Source organism: Perissodus microlepis, chromosome 7, assembly GCF_051167445.1.
Source record: "Perissodus microlepis isolate ML-2025 ecotype Zambia chromosome 7, ASM5116744v1, whole genome shotgun sequence".
Taxonomy (NCBI): Eukaryota; Metazoa; Chordata; class Actinopteri; order Cichliformes; family Cichlidae; genus Perissodus; species Perissodus microlepis.
Window position 1 is genome coordinate 52,349,559 of NC_140467.1, and position 7,498 is coordinate 52,357,056.

The following is a 7,498-nucleotide window of genomic DNA, read 5'->3' on the forward strand; positions in this document are numbered from 1 at the left end:
AAGAAGAGATGCCAACTCTGTCCCCATGTAGGTTAGAACAAGCCAGGTAAAAGATGGCCTTGATTTAAACATGTCATCTGTCATAACTGATCAAAATATTTTTGCAAACTTTTGTTCCTTTCATTAATATAAGAACATTCAATCAAATTCTTGGCTTGAATTTTTCCCTTCTTTTGTAGCCAATTCATTTCTTTAAACTCTCTTAGCTTTAACAACACTTAGTTAAACTTAGTAAATTAGTCAGCAGCAAAACAGTAGGCAGCAACTGGTAAATAACAGGAGGCAAATAGGCATCTCCATCTCACATGAGTAATCATGCTTCTCATGTGAAACAGTGTGACGACTGGGATACAGCCATGCTTATTACAGCACCTGTGAAAGGGTGTCTCCACTGCGAGGTTTCACACAGTTCGGTGGCTCGGTGTATCCTCTCACAGGGGTCAAGCTTGATTCTGTAAATCAATTATGGAAAGGGCTTAGTAACTGTAGCTTGACAAAGTACGTTAATGAGTGACTGCAGGTGTGAAAGACTGAATGTGTGTGTCATGCCACCTCGGGCTTTTGGTTGGATTATCAAACAATGAGCCCGAGGGCACAGACCACTAATTATTATGAAAATACAGCATCTGGATCAAGCAATTTACTGCACTAAATCACTTTCGTTATTGCTTTCCTCTAATGCACGCTGTATTCTTTTTTTATTTCATATCTAATTTATAGATTAAACAAAAAAGGCTTATTTACAGTGCAATATGTGCAATAGTGCTGTATTTCCTTAGTATAGGGGAAATAGGCAGAGCTGATAAGGAGATGTTTAATATATACCCTACTTAACCAAACTACCACACTGCCTTCTACTGGTCTCACCTAGCAAAGACAGGTGCTTTCCTCCAATTGAAATTGGCTTCTTTAGTTCAGTATAAACTTCTTCAAAAAGTCCATTTACAGTCTTACTCATAAACAGCTCAACAATGAGGTTGTATTTTAATGCTTTAAACCCTTGATATACTAATTTTGTATTTTAAAAAAAAAATCCTTTACAACTCCAGTTAAAGTTACAGTTAAAATCATAAAGAGTTCATTTGCAGGCCCCTTCAACATTATTACTAATAAACAGTTGTGTTTTACTGCTGTTAAGCAAGGCACAGCTGGATTTGAATGGAGCTATATAAACATCAAATCATAGTAATTATGATTATTTCACTTGTGACAGTATATTTACTGCTTTACTACATAATTGCATGTGTTTCAATTATTTTACCCACCATAATTTAAATATTTTTGATGGGACAGCATTTAACAGCCACCCTCCAACTAACTTTGACCAGACACACAATGCTGCACTCAAAAAAATGAAACGTTGACTTTAATTAAAATTATTTTGTCAACAGGTTCCACGAAATTGCATTGTGTTAGTTTAAAGCAAAAATCTTTAGTTCATCTAATTTTAAAAAACTACTTAAGATTAACAAGAAATATTTAAGACTACCTTAATCAAGTTATGTTGTATGAACATAGATGATATATTTACAGGTTAGATAGTTTAGATTAGTTACTTCAACACATTTCTTATTTGTGGCAGTAAAATGTTAAATTTAAGTTAGATTAATTCAAATATTATATTTTCAGCCACCTTGTGCTTTACTAATTAGTTTTACATAAATCTATTTTGTCAACAGGTTCCACACAAATGAATTAAGTACATCCAACTTATTTTTTTAAATTTCTTTTATTGCCAACACATTCAGTGAGCATTTGTGTAAAACCGGTCCGAAACAAAACACGACAGCTCATTAGGGTCAGTAACTAACAGTATGTAGACAGATGCAACATCACGACTTTAAATTAAATGTCTGTATCTGCCAGAAATAGAAGAAAAAAAACATTGAAGACCACATAACATGTTGATAAGATGACACTTGAGTTATGCACACGTGATGCTAGTAAGGTCTGTGGAGTGCTTTTTCTTTTAGTGTCTAAAATGGATAGCAAAGTTGCTATTTGCAATGATTGCTTAGGGTCAGTCCAGTAACACAACGCCAATGAAGTGCTTTCCTTTAACAATGCAAAGTGAAGTGTCCACCTCAACAGCCACAATTAAAAAAATTAATGTAATAATAATAATAATAATAATAATAAGTCCACTGATATTAGCAATTAAAGAAAATTATATCACCATCCCAAATAAAACTTTAATAAAACATGCCAACATTATGGTCCAACAATAAAACAGCTTGTCAGCGTTCAGTTTTTTTGCAACAGCACAGCAGTAACCATTTAACACTTGCCACTGTCAACGTTTATTTTACCAGTGTTTGGGCAAAAAGCTTGAGTTGTAAACATTTTAACATGGAAACAACTGTTCGTCTTTAAAAGTCCGCAAAATATACATTCATCCTGTATTCCTAAATTACCCTTATTCTTAGTATGTATTGCAATTACCTTTACAATGCACACAATGTAGCACAAACAGAATATGAACATATTTCCACCTCATAACAATATGCCTTGAACGCTAATATACACACCACCCTTCAACATTTCTGGTGCAGTATCATCTCTCAATTCAGTTTATTCTTGAGCATCTGTACCTTGGTCAAGAGTCTGCTGACATACAGATGAAGGAAGAGCTTCTGAAGTACTTCAAATAAAGCTTTCAGTCTTGAGGTTAACTGAGATTCAGTGCATATATCCCACCCATTAAGAGTGCACATGCAGAGGCCAGGTCTTCCAGGTCATGCAGAACACCCGAGATGGTTATACCCACATCGGCTGGAGGAGTGCTGGCATCAACTTTTTCGATGGTGAAGATAGCGAGGGTAATTTGTTCCAGCTCCCTCTGAACAGCTGTAGCTGTAGCTTAGACACAAAAACATAGAAAAATGGCGTCCAGTTTAATGAAGTAAACACAATATTAGGAACATGCACCCCAGTGAGCCACTATTTTAGACTACAGATTCAACAATAAATATAAATAGTTTGGGTATACAAGAAGATTTCCCAAAACATTTAAACAGGTTCCATGCAAATTACAACAACAACAACATTACAACATGCAACAACATTAGTTATTCAAAATTTGGTTTAATACAGATAAAAAACTAAACTAAAATTACCAACCAATTATTCTTTGAAGAGGATGCTTGGGTCTTCATTCAGGTAAAAAGGTAGTGCCATGAGGACACACTCCCTCCCCTTTTCAATAGTTTCCTTCTGTAGAGAGTGGCAGAGATACAGGAAGAGAAAACAGAAATACTTTAGGATGACACAAACTCACATTATATGCAAAATGAATGACATATCCACTGCACAGATAGACATGCACACAAGACCAACTAATCATCACATGGACATGAATAGTTAACCTGTTGGGCAGGGTTTCCACCACATTATATATGTCCATAATGGAGGTAAAGACAAACTAATACATCATCTTTTTTGCATTCAAAAACTGATCTTTAACATAAAAACCATTCACTTATGGTTTAACCCGAAATTGAGGGATCAGATTTTACATATGTTTAGGTAATTTTAATTTTCCAAAGTTTTGAGTACCAAACTCTGTCTTGCTTAATATAAATGTAAGTACAATGTGCAGCTACCATACACTAGCTGTTTAAATTTGAAAGTGATCTTATTAGCCATAATATTTTGCTGTATAACTGAATTTGCTGAATAACGCACCTTTGTGGCTGGGGCCAAAATTTGTCTAATTTTCTTCACTGCAGCGCCTCCTTTTTTCTTGAAGACTTTTATGAGCTGGTCAGTGTATTGGTCAAGTTGTGTAAAAAGCCTTGGAACAAGTGGAGCAGTAGTAATCCTCACAAATTCTGCTTCCACCTGAAAACATGTCAACAAACACAACATACTGTACTGTAAATATACATACTATATGTACACATATACATACTTTATAACTAAAATTAATGTAGAAAGACCTCATTAAAGCTATAATTTTAACACAAACATTTACACAAAATGCTAATGGAGCCATTACAGCTTTTATTGTTATTTATCAAGTTCCAAAAAATATTGATTACAGCTGATCTGAAAAGAATTTCATACCTCAGGCCCTTGAACTGCAACCTTTACAATGGTTCAGATCTGGAGAAGAAATAACAGGGGCATGGGATGGGTCACTAAAGAAAACTTAACTTATAAAACAGTTTTGTTTTTAAAAGTATAACAGTTCACATACCACATACAAGCTCAGCAGTACCACATACACCCCATCAGTATAGGAGAGAGCAGGTAAAGGCCCGGATCTGAAATTTATAAAGTAAAACAAGAAATTCATTACTTAATTTCAAGAAGCAAATTATTGATTGAATTACAACTAAATAAAATACTACTCAGAAGAAAAGCAAGAGATTGACACTGCCATGTGCTAACTTTCTATAGAAGCAATTATCACCAGGTCTGTCGACCTCCATTGTCTGTCCACTCATATGTCGTGAATAATTTTATTTAAAAAATTAAGTGTGTGATTTAACAAACTGTAATTTATAACTATGTTGATATGTATAACTCCGCTAGGAAACATGCTGTATTTACAGACCATTTTTACATAATACAGATTACTGATAGAGCATAACAATGGTGTCACAGTGGCTTTCGCCCTTGGCTTTTTGGATTTTAAATGTCACTTTATGCTATCCTTGCTATCCTATTCGATATGTATGACTCTCGGATTACAGTAAAGGAATCCCAAGAGAGCAAATGAAAAAATAACCCCATGAACCCCTGTAGCTAATCCCTTAATAAAACAAAAAACAATAAAAAATGTTTCTTACACAGTCCACAAAATAAGCATGTCCAGGACCCAGTAAAACGAATGTAGAACAAGCGCACGCAAACGATATAACATGTCTTGTAAGACAAACGCAAAATATAACCATGCTCGACATGTAGATACTACACAACATAGTCAAAGAAAAAAGTGGTCTTACCTCTCAAAGAAACAGCAGCTTGGCGCCAAAACAACGTTTTCAAGTTAAATTTGAAGTCTTGTGCATGAGCAGGCACAAGCCGTGAAACCTTGTTGTTCTTCGCGGTTTTATTACAACTGTTTTTGCATTACTGCCACCTTGTGGCTATACAAAGTATATCGATCCTAATTGACTTAACTTAAATGTTATGCCATCAAGTAACACATTAGTATTATGTACGTTGAATAATAGACACAATTACGTAGACTTGATTAGAAAAACATATGTTAACTTAACAAAAACATATATTTTAAGTAAAATGAAAATAAATAATTAATATACACTGAACAATCCCCCTCATTCATTTTTTTGAGTGTGTGAGCCAGAGGGAATAAATTAGAGAATAGCAAAAGTAGAGCAACAGCTAAACTTATAAGCACAACCAATTGACCAAAGGAGGCCAACTTAGTGTGGAGCGTTTTCATATAGATCTTCAGCTCTCCCGTGAGGCCATTCTTGCAGATGTTAGGGCAGAACTCTGACTAGACACACAAACTAGAAACAGACTGTAGCAGAGGGTGGCCACTAACTGCTCCAGACTTCAGACTTGATAAATAACACCATCCAGATTTCACACAGCTTCTGGTAAAACTCTCACTGACTTCCAGGAAGTAAACAATGAATTTCAGTATCTTTACATAAGTCTTTGATGTCACCCGACATTTAAAAGTGATTTTCTAAGTACATGAAAAATTCTGGTCTTAAAGAGCTTTGTGCTTTAAACAACCTAACATATGTAATTTAAAAAAGTATGCAAAGCCCTAAAACTGCAAAAGCTCAAACTTAATTTTCTGCATGTAGCAATCTGAAAAACCATGGAAACCCTTTATGGACTTGAACATACCCCACCTTCCCTTCATGTGCTTTATACAACATCTCATGCACCAGTTTGTTTGTTTTTTCCCAACAATTAACTGCTTTTCATCTCACCAATCTGGAGCAACTCAGGGTTCAGTATCTTCCCCAAGTAAACATTGGCATACAGACTGAAGCAGCCAAGGTTTGAACTACCAACTTTCTAACTAGCACATGGCCTGCTCAACCTCCTGAGTCACAGTCACCAAAGCTACAGTACAGTTTACTGCAGTACAAATGTCATACCTTAAACATAATGACTCAGAAATGTCAAAACCTTGTTTAACCATTATTGTGGTTAAACAAGCAACAACAACACTCTGAAAAAAGTGTAGGTTCAGAGTGCACAGCCAGTGAGAGTGAGCTGGGCGATTATACTAACAATGAAGAGAAACTACGTGAAGAGCAAGTATAAGAAGAGTAATTTCATATTAGACAGAAAAAAACTGAAACAAGTGGATGATAAACAGTCATGTGAAAAAGAAAGCTTTCACTGGGTTCTATGCAGTCCTGTCAAAACTATGTATGCGTCATGGTTCAACAAATTGTAGAACCATCTTTAGCACCAGTAACTTGAAGTAAATCTTTTATGTATGTTTTTATCAGTCTCTCACATTGTTGTGCCAGTTCACTGAGATTGTGGGCATTTGTTTATGTCCCGCCACAGCAATTCAATTAATCTTTTACACACAACACATCTAAGCCATAGATATTTGGGGGGTTTTTTTCTTATCTTTTCTTGTGTGAATAGAGAAAGTGGGATAAGTGGGATCATTTCATGATCTGAAATTGTTTTGCTTTTTTTCAGCACAGATAAAAGTGTTTTGATGTGTAAGAGGTTTTGTCAGGGTGATTTCAAGATTGTCTTAGTAACTGTGAAAAACTCTAATGCTTTTTTCTTATTTTCTCTGAAGAACCTTTCCAAGATATCAACTATACATAGTCCGAGCTGTTGGACCTGTATGGGATAAATCCACTCACCCATACACAGAGATAAAGAGAGGGAATTTTATCTGTTATCTACACCATAGACCACCAGCAGAGGGCATGCAAGGCAGATCATAGTCTGATCCAAGCCTATAGTCTGGCCTTCTGAATGAATTTTTGTGCAAGAAATGCAACTGATCAACAATCACATCCGTATGGAGATAGTTTCTTTGTGACAGTTAAATCACTGGTTGTAACAGGAAGAAAACTACAATCAGAGCTACCAAACAACCAACTGCTAAAAATCTCATACCTTTTTAAATCTAATACTTTCTTTCACCTCGCTGAGAATAAATATTCCTGCCCCCAGAGAAGTGTGTGGCACCTGATGGAGCAGCTGTTTCCTTCCTTTTTACCCACTTGGAGCTGCTGACCCACGAGGAATATTCAGCTTGAAAGAGGATGTGATTTAATCACATTACTGCATGATCAGCCCTATCTGACTCATGGTTCTAGTTCTTGACTCCTCACTTCTTAATGACTCACAGATTCTCCAAGTCTGAAATAATTAGTATGCCCCATTTAATCATCAGCTGAAATCCTCTCTAGTAAAACAACATGTTACAAGCCCTTTCCCAGACCAGACCACCGAGTTGCCCAGCGACTGCCTGGATTTTCAGAGACTTAATATGAAAAGAAGGGATTGGCTTGTAGAAGCTCAGCCACAG

At 35.8% G+C, this 7,498-nt stretch overlaps 1 long non-coding RNA gene across 2 annotated transcripts; it reads right to left on the reverse strand.

The window, feature by feature from the left end:
• Positions 1-1,549: 1,549 nt before the first annotated feature.
• LOC146384088 (uncharacterized) lies at positions 1,550-5,105 on the reverse strand. 2 transcript variants are annotated; one of them, XR_014800806.1, is made up of 4 exons: positions 4,199-5,105; positions 4,066-4,104; positions 3,685-3,840; positions 1,550-3,213 (listed from the first exon to the last, which is right to left on the reverse strand). It is a non-coding gene; the product is annotated as an uncharacterized LOC146384088 (long non-coding RNA). The 2 variants fall into 2 exon arrangements; XR_014800805.1 differs by lacking the exon at positions 1,550-3,213 and having other exon boundaries at positions 3,233-3,840.
• Positions 5,106-7,498: the final 2,393 nt, after the last annotated feature.